Raw genomic sequence first — 14,384 nt, forward strand, 5'->3', positions numbered from 1 at the left:
AAAAACATAATTTATCCTACTTTCGAAATCCATTCGTTCCAAAAGTTTCCAAAAACCTGCAAAGTTGCACGTCCTCCACGCATCATCCGACACGCGTCACCGGGAACGATTCATCCGAGTCGCAAACGAGCGACCTTCCCCGAGGGATCTAATTAAAAAAACAATTATCAATCAGCCCGACAATAGGCCGCGTCCCACGTCAGCAAACACCACCACCACCGGTTCACAAAGCGGTCGGAGACAATGGGGGTCCCGATCCTCGAAAACCGTTCACCTTGGGCTATCCTACCAAGGGGAGCGACAATACGACGAACAACAGCACGCGCGCACACACAGGGCCGGATCGGCATAATTTCGTTGGACCGAAGCGTGCAGCAAAGACAAAAGAGGGGGGCCGTTGCACTCCTCCATGCCTCCAGCGTTGGGGCCCGAAAGGTAACAGCCGCGAACAACCGTGTCCAACGGGCGAAAGGGGAGTGTGGAGGAGTGTGGCCGTGGAGAGTGCAATTAAAGCGACATTAATTAATTGTTGGCGCGACAATGCCGTCCGAGAGGGAGGGGCCTCGGGTGCGTTCATAAATTTACGTGTCTTTCGCCGCGAGAATCATTTTTTACACCCGTTAGGAGAGTGTCCACCATCCGGAGGAGTGCGTGAGGAGAGAGGCGGCGGACCTACAGCAACGCGCAGTGTATATTACCGGCTCTCCCCATGGTGTTGCTCATAATAACCATCGACGTCTTCTCCGCGGGTATGGAAGCAACCTCCAGGCACCGATCTCGTTATATATCGTCTCCGTTTGGAATGGCTCGATTATCTTCCCTCCTTTCGTATTTTCATTTTTCCCCCCTTTTTCTGCCATTAGTAGCAGCAGGAGCGTTCAACAATTTTTCGCGAAATGAATATCTGACCGATCACGAATCGATATCTCAAAGCAAGTCGCTCGGTTTCTCTGTTTTTCGGGTTAATAAATTGGCGATTTGAGCGCCACTTGTTGGGGTTCAGCGAAAGACGAGCGAGGAAGCGAGAGGCGAGGAGGAAAGGAGAGGCGGTTATTTTCGTCAAAAGCGACGTCGCTAGTTGAAAATTCGAAAAATTCCGCACAATACCCCCACCGTGTTAAAAGAGATACGGGATCGTAACGTGAGACCGGGTTGTACGTGGGTGGCTGGTTGCGCGAGGGGCCGGTATACACGCGGTTATTTTTAATGTTGCCCCCGAGCGTGGCAACGGGCAGACGGAGAAAAAGAGCACGGGTTTATAATCGATACAGGTGCTACCGAAATTAATTCGACGGTGCTCGATCGAAACGCTGATAATAGAGGCTACGGTGCCGCGTTCCTCCACGAGAGATATTAATTTGTCAGATACGAGACACGTAGGTACGCACGATGTAGAACAGGTAATTCGTTCCTGGGATGCCTCTCGTCTCAGATGTTTGCGTTTCGCTGTTATCGAATATGTAGAACGGGTTATTTTATTTGGGATCGGTGGAATGTTTCGCCGTTGAGAGGCGTTATATCTCAAGTTTGAGATTCTCGAGTATTTGACGTCGAGTTCCAGACGACTGAGATTGTATTATATCGCGTTATTGGTGGAAATTTTAATTAATGTTGAGAATCGTAGACGATTTCAAATGTACGTTCGAATTATATTCGAATCCAGGTTATTAATTCTTCGCTGATTTGGAAAGCTTCTTGTTCTATTTCCTGTTCAAAAGGAAGTGGAAGATTTATACAATAAATTCATTCGTTCAATCTCAAACGTTTGTATCTTTCAGAACACGTTTACCTAATATTCAAAATCGTACGTATACCAAATCGTGAAAAGAGAATTATATCACAATAAATTTTAAATTTGCTCGTAAATAATTCCCAAATTCCAAAATTTCCATAAATTATTCCAAAAGAAGAAAAAAAAAAGAAACGCTCAAAAATCACCCTAAATTCCACAACTTATGCAACCACTCCCAAATAAATTTCCAAATAAATCCTGAAAATTGAAACTCTCTCTCGAATTGCATAACGAATCCTTCCTCGAATCCCGAATCCTCTATTCCCAATCTCCCTCTCCCTCCCCCTGAACATCCCACCGAAAATAGAAACAGAGGTGAACGTAACGACAAATCCAGCGATCGGTAACGATGGTCGCGCGAATGATCCACGGGGGCCTCGGGGGCCTCCACACGGAGGGTCACCGCGGGCGGTCCAGGATCGGGTAAGAGCCGAGAAGAAGGCGCTAGAATGACGGAAAAGGAGGTTCTCTCGACTCTCTCTCTCTCTCTGTTCTCAGCGAGAGGGAAAAGGAAAGAGAATAGGAGAGAGATAGAAACACCGAGGTAAAGTCGCGGAAGCGAGATGGCGGTGAAGGAGGAGGAGGAGGAGGGGAGGGAGGATCTTTTACGGATCGACTACCAGAACGATGAAATCGGCGACGGAGAAAGGGGCGGACGTAGGCGGTCATTTGTTGCTGTTTATTAATTCGAGGCGAGGCGAGATACGTCCACTTTGTGCGGTTCGGTTGCTCGTTTCGCCCACGCATAAATTTCTTCTCTCTCTCTTTCTCTTTCTCTTTCTCCGAGCAATAACGCGCGCACGTAGAGGACCCCACAATGGCGCGCGCGTTCCGACCGATGATAATGCAGGACATCGTAAATAAAATATGCCCGGGTGGGTGGTGTGGGGGAGGAGGGAGGGGGTGGTCGAAATTCCGGTACGAAGCGTTTTTTTTCCTTTTTTTTTTCAAGCGTGGTGGATCAGAGAGGGCCACGGAAAGCGTCGTAAAGGCGGTAATAAAAGCGTTGCTACTAACATGTCGGTCGCGCGGCTTTTTATTGGCGCACGTGGAAGGACAGGACAGGCTTGCTCGGCCAGGACATTGTTTTCAAAGGGTGGACAAGATGTTCTCTTGTAAGGTACGCGAATTTTAGAGCGCGATAGGCCGATGTAAGGCTTTAACGAGATTTGGAGGGTTTTGGAGCGTGGAGCGTGGCTCTGTTTGATTGATCGTACGAAGGGGAGATCGGTGATCGTGGAGTTAAGGGAATGAATCTTTATGCTTCCTTTTTGTTGTTTCTTAAAAAATTCTTCCTTAATGATAAAAATAATTGTATCTTGTTGAAGAAAATTCTTCTCCTTAATTCAATTTTATTAATTGTTATAAAGGGTTTTGTAATTTCTTCGTTTGATACGAGATTGCAAAATGCACCATGTATTAAAAAGTTTCGTTTTTATTAGCGAATTTATACTTTTAGTAGAATATTAAGGTAAAACGTGTGAAGAGAAAGTGGTAGAATTATATTATTTCTAGATTCGTTTATATAGATTTTAACATTAGGTAGATATTTTAAATATATTCGATATTACCATATTTCAATCGTTGTACTTTTTTCATGGATAATTAAGATAAACCGAAGCAACTCTAAAGTGGTTGCAGCACATAATGCAAATTCCATAAATTCCGCAAATTCCGAGCATCCAAGTTTTCTATAACGTCCAACACTCGCGTGAAAGACAAATGGCGCGGAAGAAGCTTGGGCTAAGCGTTGAAAACAATTAGACGCAAAAGCGTGGCGTTTATTTTCATTCCACCGTGGAAGTTTAAAGAAAAACGCGCGTCCCACTTGCGCGAACTGTACCAAGAAAAATATCAGGGACAAATAAATTCGCAAAGCTACGAATATGCTATTATTACGCGGTCGTGGTTTATGCCAAAAATAATAACAGTGAAAACACTGGATCGGCCATTGTTGTCGAAATTATGTGAGATTTCGTGAAATTACTCATTCTTTTTCGATAATATTTCTTTCCAATTTCAATTGACATCTGTTGTCGATATTGACGACGAATTTCAAGTTACAATTTCGTATTTTGAATATTTAACGATCGACGAAATTACTTTTCAGCATTTTATATTTTAGCTATTTTCAATAATATTTTCAATAATAATTAGAAAAAAATATAATTTGTAATATGAGAGTATACATAAAAATAAAATATCCTTTTTATGAAAGATAAATATTTTAATTAATTAAATTCATCTTTCTAATCGCATTAGAATCATTAAAATTGTATTTACATATAGAAAACAGAGGAAGATTATGATAATTAATTTTTATCGATCGATTGTGTGTCTTGTGTATAAAAGAAATAATTAAATATAATACTGAAAGAAACATATATATGTTGAATTTAATTGAAATACATATATGTATAATATATATATATAAATTTTTTAAAAATAGATAATAAAGCCTATTTTTAGAAAAATAAAAAATATAAAAGATTTCTTCAGATATCTGACGATTGATATTTTTAAAATATTTAAGAACATGATGAAAAGATATTATTTCTAAATTATTATTGGAAAATATTAATTTTGGTAAGAAACAGTTAATCGATGCAAAAAATGTGAAACACATATCTTTTGATAATTCAAAAAATTGGTTTTCTATAAAAATTTTAATTCAAAATTATTTTATTTAACATATTTATAATTTTTATTAATAATTTCTTTCTCATCAAAAGTTACTTCATCTAATTGAAATACTCATCTCTCAACGATTTGAGAAAATAAATAAAATATTCTCGAAAGGCACATTCTTCCACGGCTTTTTATAAAAATAACCAATTTCTTTTTTATCGCAAAATCATATTTACTAAAAATATCGACGCATTGCTGCATGCCAAAAATCTAAAATCTCATCTCTCGACAAATAATTCAAAAGAAATGAAAGATTCTCGAAATTCTTTTCTCATCGAAATCCAATATCCAAAGTAAATATAACATAATAAAATAATTCCTATTATAATTTGCCAAAAATTTCCAATACACAAAATTTGAACACGCGAATTAACACAAAATAAACGAGAAACTCTCGAAATCCTTATCCCGCTACAAATTCTCAGAAATTCGTACAAAAAAATTACAAGTGTCAATCAAAAATCCAAATTAAACAGAAAACTCGATTCTTCCAATCTTCATCCTCGATCCTTACCAAAATATAACCAAACATATACACACCAAAAATCAAAAAAAAAAAAAAATCCTAAATCAACTCGAAAGAAGTGAAAGTCTAAAAAGCGAGCTGTTCCATCGAAATCCAGAATCGAAGGGCAACCGCCTCGAGGCATTTCCCTTTGTGGGACACAGTTGACGTGGGCACACGCACGCCACTGAATAATTAACTCCGCTTTGCCGGCGCCGGTTTTATCGTAATTATCGCGCGGCGTAGCTCGGCTCGCACGGCAGCCGTGTAGCCGGAGATCGATCGTGGATCGCTGAAAATGATCGACGCGGGCTCGAGAAGAGGAGTGCCGCGCGTTTTCTTTCCCGCCATGCAACGAATAAAACGACGTGTTTCTCAACGTATCGCATGGCCGTCGCTTGTTTCGCGGGGTCTCTTTGTCTCCTGAAAAGGACTAATGATCCATCGCAGGCAGGCCTTCGAGGTCTCGGCCCCGTTAGAGGGAACGGCTCGAGCCTCGTGGAAATTTTCGTGGCGCCGCGTATTTGTAAAAATAATCACGTAGCCTGAGAGGCGAGGAGACGAATATTTAGGCGGCAGGGACGTTCGAGATGGCTACACCAATTTTTTTCTTTTTCTTTCTCTCTCTCTCTCTTTCTCGAAGAAACAAGGTGTTGGTGAAAAGAGAAAAAAAAGAATCGCGGTCCCGTGATTGGTTTAATTTTAGGATAAGTGAAATTGCAAAGGGTATAACTACCCACGCAGCACGGATTCGATGCTGATCGAAGTCTAAGGATATTTTTAGATCAAACTTTTGGTGTAGCCTCTCCGTTGGAGAATCTTATTGGGGAATTCTTGTTACTACTTGTTACCGTCGATCTATCGTTCCTATATCGATTCTATGGATTTTTAATAAATTTCTTAGTGTTTTGCTACGTCACGAGATACGATTACTTGTGAAAGTGTTCGTGCACGAGTGAACTATAACTCTTTGTATGAAGCATAGTGGAACGTTGATTGTGAAATAATTGAGAATTAATTGAGAAATAAATAATTCTTTGGGGTAATTAATCGGGGAGGAAATTAATTATCCACGTGTCTCAGAATGTGTATACAATGTTTAAAAATACATATATATTTCATTCACGCAATCATAAAATTATTTAATAAGAAAATTGAAGGTATTATTTTGTAGAAATATTATTTCTGTAAAAAAATTGAAACGTGATTAATTATTTCTCACGATAAGAAAGAGTTAAAAAAAGAGCCTAAGATTGAAATGCAAATATCGAGATGATAAGTAATTCAACGCACGATCAATGCGTGAATTGTTGTTAATCATTTCGTTACTAAAGATGACAACGTGCAGTGCTCACTGTATACCAATCATCACTGTAATTAACTGTTCTCAAAATCTTGGATGGAAAGTATAATTGTAAAATCTTTGGAACAAAACATCGATATTATTATATCAAGATACAAAAAATCAAAATTACCCCAAGAAAAATAAAAATTATTATTGATTAATTAATCGTAATGACCAAAAGAAAAATTTAATTTTTTTATTTTTCCTCCAAAATTATTTTTCACGACCCACTCGAACTTTCTCGATCAGATTAAAACCCACACTCGCGACACACTCGATCCCATCTCTTTTAATAACCAATTAACATCCATCGCGTGACGCAATGGACGCTCGTCTCCGGCCGCGACATTTAATTGATCGTCGATTAATCACGTATCCTCTATCGTTTTTTTATTTATTTCTTTTTTCTTTTATTCCTCCCCCCTTCCCTTCTCTCTCTTTCCTTCCTCTCCTCCATCCCCCCCAACGGTGACTGTGTAATTACCACCGAATCGACGCCCGTCACGGAACGCGCGTCTCTAATGGCCGGTTGGAATTCGTTCTTTTAAACACTGCCGCCGCGCTACGCCGGCGGAAACTCGTAACAAGATTGATAGAATACTTTCTCGCCATAGTTTTTGGTAGCTGGCACGACCGCTCCGGACGAATGATGAATTAATGAACCGACGAGTGGTTGAAATTGTTTAATTCGAGGGAATATACGTCCGATTCATTGGTTTCCGATGTTTCTTTTCAATGTTTCAAATGTTCTTTGGATCTTATTAATCTGATTGTTTCTTAATTTCTGTGTGATTTGTTTAATAGTGTCATTTAATTTAATTGTTTGAATATGCGTTGTTATAATTTGATACGATTTATATTCAATTGGTAATTATTTTTAATATAAAATAATATTTATTTCAATAAGTTTTAGATGTTATTCAGATATTATTTAATATCATTATATTAATTTAAAATTTTCATTATGGATCGTTATTGAAAATTTATTCTATATCATTAAATGTTATTATCTTATTATTTATCTTATTGAAGAGGGAACATTTTGAGAATGCATTCCCTAGAATACAAGTTGAGATAATTGTAGAGAATAAAGAAAGAAAAGATGTAACGGTTACGTCATATTAGCGATTAGATTGCACGAATACTACTTTAATCACAAGTTCAATTGCAAGAAATGCGAATAAGAAGTTTGAATTGATTTCTAATTTAAAGAGCAAGGTAAGATGATGTAATTGAAGCGATAAAAAAGCAACAATTATTATCATTCTCCGCATCCTTCGTATGACATTTCAATCTTATTCCATGAATAAATAAAATACCTCGATCGAATATATATTATTAATATCGTAAATTATTAATCTTATGTTGTAAAACTTGTTTAAAAAATCTTACACAAACGTTAATAATTGTACTTTCTAGAATTCTGCAATTTGATCTGTGTATTGAACATAAACTATATATATATATATATATGTGTGGAAAATTATTTTAATTTTGACTATTCTGATAAAATTGAACTACTTTAACTTGAATATCTAACACGAAGAATAATTTTTAGAGTATTCAACTTGAAGATCTCTATAAGTTACAATTATTTCAAATTATTATATTTATTTATGACGCTTTGAAAAATAACACATTCCTCAGAACTATTAATGAATTAAAATAGGTTATACCTTGAATTTATTTTTCTTTTCATTGTGTGATATATTTCAATAATTTGAAATTTTTAATACTGTCCCACTTATTTGAAAAAATAATAATCCATATTCTAAAAATCGAAGTTATCATTTCTTTTTTCCAAATGTAAAATAATTAAAATAATTATCTTAAATACTCAAAAAACAAATTTCCCTTTCTTCGATTCCTTAGCAATTCAAAAAATATTAATTTCGAATTGTCATTTTTCAATAATAATCGAAACATTCATAATTTTAATGAAAAAGAATCGACAAAGAAAAAAATACTTTTTCACCTTTCAAAAAGAAGATCTACAAACAAGTAGATCGAACATTTGAAAAGAAAGGACGTAAAAAAACAAAAAAAAGAAAGGCAAAAAAAAAAAAGAAAAAAAAATTGTCAATCCTAATGAACGGCAATTAACAGCAGCGCCAGAGATTTATAGATGAACGGTTCCAATAAATATCGATAATTACACCGCTAATTCCCTTCGAAAGAAGCCGAGAGATTTATGCTATCCAAGGATTTCGTAACCTGGTACCGAAATCGCCGCATTTTTACGACTCTCCCGAGTCGGTGTGTCCATAAAGCGATCAGAACCTTCCCCACCTTCGAATGTTTTCTCGCTAAAACTCTGCTAGGAGCGCCGCGACGTCGTTGCAGGGAGACTTATTAGTTCAAGGTTGGCAAGGCAATTCCGTGGCTGACTTCACGCTGCTTGGATGCCGGAACTATCTTCCGTTCCGAGTAACGGTTAGGGAATGTTAGTGATTGATGATCGATGGGATCGTGTTAATCTCCCAGTCAATCACAGATATCACGAATAATTGTTTGATCGTGTGTGACCTTAAATTTTGTACGTCATATTTACATACGTGATGATCATTCTTATTTGATCGCTATTAAGATATCTTCCTATTTTTGAGAGAAGAGAAATTGCGATTTGATCGAAGGATGAAATATGGAGAGTGTGAATGTGGACGTGAAGATGTAAATTATCGATGAATTATGTTGATTCGTAATTACGTCGTGGAATCTTTTCTGGGAAATTTGTTGAAGATATTAGAAGATATTGGATATTAAGAGTCTGAATTTGATGGATTGATAGTGGCTATTAAAATTTCGAATTGTTGTTCATTATTGTCAACGAATAATTTTTACCATAAATGTTAATAAAATTGATGATAATAATATTGGAACATAATTGTACGAATCGTTATTAATAATCAAATAATAAAGATCGTAATAATTCGAAAAAGTTTAAAGATAATAAATTGTTTTTAAACAATATCTAAATAAAGAGAATATAAAAGTATTTGTATTTTAAGATTCGTTACATTTAAGATTTTAAAAAGTTCTTTTATTTGAGAAGGCCAATAACTATTCAAAAAATTATTAACATTCGAATGGTTGTTCTCGCAATAGCTGCAAAGACAAATAAAGAATTTTAAAATCTTTCTTGATATGAAAATTATAAAATATTCAAAAAAATATATCTTTGATCAAAGTTCACCAATCTTAAAAATAAAAACAACAAAAATACCGAGACTAATATTATTCCATGAATAATTAACATTTAAATACATTATTGTCTCAATAATAGTACAACCCAAATGGATAAATAAATAAAGAACCATAAAAGATTCACCGAAACGTATCTACTTGGTCAAGGTTAACGGCCACCCAGATCACCAACTTCCTATCATATGCCGACAAGCCTCCAACACACAGATACAAGCCACGAATACCAACTCTACAACGTAGAAGATAAAAATATTTCCTATTTACCTCGACTTTCGTTTCTACCTGCTAAAAATACTCGAAACGAAAAGGAAACGAAACGAAAGAAATTTACATCTACAAAAATCACAAGCGACTTCGTTCCTTCCATACCTCACCATCTCTCTGGTGAAAATATCGTCAAAAGATCCACCTTCCTCTTACTACTCTTACGCACCGCACGTTTATCATCCATCTATCAACGAATAATCTCTTACTCTTGAAATCTCGTGGGTTCGCAAAGCGAGTCCTCTTGCCGATCGTATCGTATCTTCGGTGCACGTTCTCACTTCGCTCCTCCCAACCGGTGGATATCGCGCGCGCCCTTTTCACCGGACATCCGGATGGGTCGAGAATGGAGGAGGAAAAAAAAAAAGAAAAAAAAAGAAAAAAGGGAAGAAAAAAAAACAATAATCGTACGATTATGGAACGAGCGTGGTGGCGCTGCCGTCGACGACGACGACGTACCACGACGACGGCAACGGCCACGACGACGACGACGACGACGAGAGGCGTCTTCCTCGCGCGACACACACACGTGGTGGGGGCGTCTGCGGCCGCTACGGCAGAACTAAGGGGTTGTTTGCCCCGTTGGGGGGTCTGGAACGTCTCCTCCACCCCACCACCCTTCCTATTTTGCATAGGGCCTGCGCGTCGAAGGCGGCACACACCACCCTCTTATTCCGACCTGCAGCGACGCTCCATCTCCTCGAGGAGCGCCCCTCCACCCCTCCCCCTCGACCCCTGCTCCCGCTGCTCGAGGGGGTACACTTCGATTTGTCGAATCCGCGGCCCTCCTCCTCCTCCTCTCACGCGGAAAGAGAGAAACAGCTCCTCTCTCCCTCGCCCTCCATCCAAATAACACCACCCTTCCACTCTCCTCCTCGCCCAATCTTCCACCCCCCTCTCTGACTCTCCTCTCCATCCACTTCTTCCTCGCGCGTCTCTCTCTTCCTCCCTTTCGTTTTCTCGAGCTACTTCTTCTTCTTATTTGTCCTCGTTGCGCCGGCACAACCTCGTCTCGGTCATTTCCACCATGGAAACGAAGATCGAGCCGAGGAAATCTTTGACCTCCAAGGATCGTCTCCTCGCTGCACGCTCGTAAATTGGAGATTGCGAGGTCGTTACTTCCCGCGGAGCGGCCTGTTCGAGATCGCCGGAGGGTGAGTGTTTGTCTTGCGAATATGAATAGGGAGGGGAGGGCTCGCGGTCGAGGAATATTGAATCGGTGATAGCTTCTAATGGGATTGAAACCAATGAATATAAAATAGGAGGGGAAGGGCTCTTTGTGTGTCGCGGCTATTGGTTAATTATCCAATATCTGATGATGCGCGGTGATGGGCGCAAGTGCGATCGAGGAAACGGATTGATATTGGCCGCGCGTTTGTGGGAATCGATTTTGCTGGACGAGGATTTAGCAGCGTTGAATTGATAGTATTGATTGGTATCGATTGAGAAACGTCATCGCGGAATGTGGACGCAAGTGCGTGAAACATCGTTTTGTTTATTTCAATGTCGTTTAATGAATGCGCACGAAATTCTGGATGCCTCGAACTCAAAGAAATTAAAGTCGTATGTCTAGCATGCTCGCCTAATTCAGCGTGCTGCGATTTCCAATTCTTTTCGTGCGTCAAATTTATAATGCCGAATAAAATTAGATCTTCGAGCGATTTTAAATGGTTTCAAACATTAAAGAAGATGGTGAAATTTTGGATGTCGATTGTAAGGATATTTTAATGAATAATATTTTTTATACTGAAAATAGTCGAATTTCTACTATTTCTGTCTACGACGAATATAATCTATCGTTATATATTTCAACATTGACGTTGACAAGGAGATTGAGACTCGTCGTTTAAGGTCAAGGGGTTAATTGTAATTGAATAGGTGGAGTCTCGATCGAGGGTTTATCGATTTATTCTGCATGTTGTTTCTTCGCGAATATACCGATAAGAGTAAAATTAACAAAATAAATCTAAATTCTTTCGAGTCTATTCTTTTTCTATAATCCTCTCTACATAAACATTCCAAATCATTATTCGATCCTTCACGAGCCAAACAATCACACAACGACGATCATTTAAGAATATTTCACAATTTCACCTTCTTCGTTCATCTTATTTATCCAAAATAATCCAAAACTCCATATACAACTCCCTCCCCCTTTCTCTCTCTCTCATTACTCAACCACCACCTTATAAAATCCCTAAATTCGTCGTTCACTTTGACATCTGCTCGAACGAGAACGAAGGTAAACGGGAGGAGAGCCAATCAACGAGGATGGCAAAAGGGTTAGCGTGGTGTCCAAGGGTTGGCCGAGTGCTAGTTAACGCCTCCGCGTAATTAAGCAAAGCAAGAGCTTTGGGGAATGGTCCACGCTCCACCCAGGCTCCGACGAGTGAGAACAAGAGTGGTTGAACCCTCTCTGCGAGTCGAGCCCTGCCTCGTTGGAGGCGGGTTGGTTAGCGCATGTATAATTAGCGCGGGCACAGACAGGAGGGTTCTGTGACCGCTAGAGCTACGAGCTACGAGGGGTGGAGGAGAGGTGGAGGAGAGAAAGAGAGAGAGAGGCACGGCGGGTCCCGGTGGAGGACAGGGTGGAGCCACCCCATCGGCGCATGTGCCAGCATCCCTTGGAACCGGAGATATAATGTATTCATAACGTAGCTCTGCTCGCCACGCCACCACCCTCCGCCATCCCCCTTCCTCTCTCCACTCGGCCGGCCGGCTTCATCCCTCTTTGTCCCGTTCCTGGCTGACGGTCGATTAATTGGCGGATTCTGAGAACGCGTCGCGCTGGAAATGCGCCCCACGATGCGATACTCGATTTCCAGGAAATTCCGGAGTAATTGAATAGGAGAGGCTGGAACGTTGATTGCCGCGTACCTGTTAAAAAACGGCCCGGATGCCGGGGATAACTTGGCCAATTCGTTTGTTTGGATAAATCCTTGGAGGGAGGGAGTCTTGCTTCGAAGGAACGAGTCGTAATATCATTCGACACCATCGAGCCTGTTCAATAAGCGATTCTTTTCCTTCGATTTTTATAATCGCGATTATATTCTTCCACATAATACATCACGATTATGCAATGTAATATCGATCGAACATTGATCCTCGAACTGTTCTCCGAATGCGCTTCCCCTTGCAATGCAAAGCGGTTAACAGGAGACAGAGGGCCAATAAAGTTGGCCCTTATCCAGGTGACAGAATCGTCGTCGAAGAAACGACCCTCGAACGTGGGCCGTGTATTTTGGTCCGGATCCTAGATAACCCAGTGTGCTTTTCCGGATGCTTGAGCACGACACATGTCCGACGCTTTTCCCTTTTCGAGGAGCCACGCTCCCTCGTCCGAGGGGGTGGAACTAGGGGAAGAAACCGCTCTGCGGTTTCACCCCCGAGGACACGGTGTCATCAGGCGCAATTAGGGATGAGTCTCGGTCATCAACACGTGTACCAAGCTTTCTTTCCCGATGAGAGCGCGTCACGATGAGCAACCCTCCCCTCCCTCTTCCTCTGCTCGCCACTACTTTCTCCTATCGCATTATTTCTTTCCTTAATTTCGTTTCATTCCCCTACGCTGCGAATCTCTCTCTCTTTCTTTCTCTCCTTCTTTCTCCCTCTCCTTCGTTCCTTCACTTTCCACGTTGCTGTACGATTACTCCCGTTATACGCGTTTGACGCAATTATACTTCGGCCCTTATGACGTCTCGTTAACTCTGCCAACCCCCTGGAGGGACGCTGCATTACCACTGCGCGCCGTCACAGTGGAGGCGACCGACTTCGAAATCGAGAAATATATTATTTATATAACTTTTTCCTTGGCGGAAATGGAGAGGTAGCTCGACCATCGACTGTTGCGATGGGACGAGACGAAACGAGACGAAACCACGAGGGGAGTTTCAGGGCGCAGAGAGATATTTATCTCGGTTGATTAATGGTGAATATCGATACGGAGAGGAACTCTTGGCTGACCCAAGATCCGTGTAACGGCGTTTTCGAGCTTTGTTTCAACGCACTCGCGTGCAAACGCGAATGGAAATGGAAAAATTTGGATCGTGTGAATTCTTAATCCGTCGATATTTAATCGCGAATCGACTAGTTTGACGAGCTTTTCACAGAACGATAGAAACGACACGAGGGCTTGTTTATCACGCGCTTTGCCGCAAATTTGCGCCTTCGCAGGCGCAAGATCAATTTGTTGGACGAAAGGGCCACGACTGATTACATCCCTCGCGTTACGTCCATTTCGTTGATTACGGCCTTCCCTTTTTACCTATGCAATCGTACGAATTTACCATAAACAATCTTGTCAGGTAATTTGAACCGAAACTGGGGTTTCGTCAAGTCTATAAAACGTACTTCCTAAAAATATTGATCGTTATTTAATCAAAATTAATTCTCACAGATATTTTGATTCATAAAAATTTTATTCCAATCCATCCAATAATTTCCAATAATAACACATTCTCCATTTTTCATTTCCCCCTCAAAAAAAAAAAAAAAAAAGACATTCACCGATTCGAGTCGGATTTAAATACGCGGGATCTCGTCCAATATCCACTGTGGCGAGCGTAAAGTAGCGAAAAAGTTAATAA

The 14,384-nt window shown here is 40.1% G+C and overlaps 1 protein-coding gene across 8 annotated transcripts in view; it reads right to left on the bottom strand.

Moving 5' to 3' along the window:
• Positions 1-14,384, bottom strand: part of LOC108000131 (zinc finger homeobox protein 4) — a 420,790-nt gene that overhangs the window by 332,419 nt on the left and 73,987 nt on the right. The gene's annotated exons all lie outside the window — the stretch shown is intronic.

This window comes from Apis cerana, linkage group LG11 (assembly GCF_029169275.1).
Source record: "Apis cerana isolate GH-2021 linkage group LG11, AcerK_1.0, whole genome shotgun sequence".
NCBI classification, from domain to species: domain Eukaryota; kingdom Metazoa; phylum Arthropoda; class Insecta; order Hymenoptera; family Apidae; genus Apis; species Apis cerana.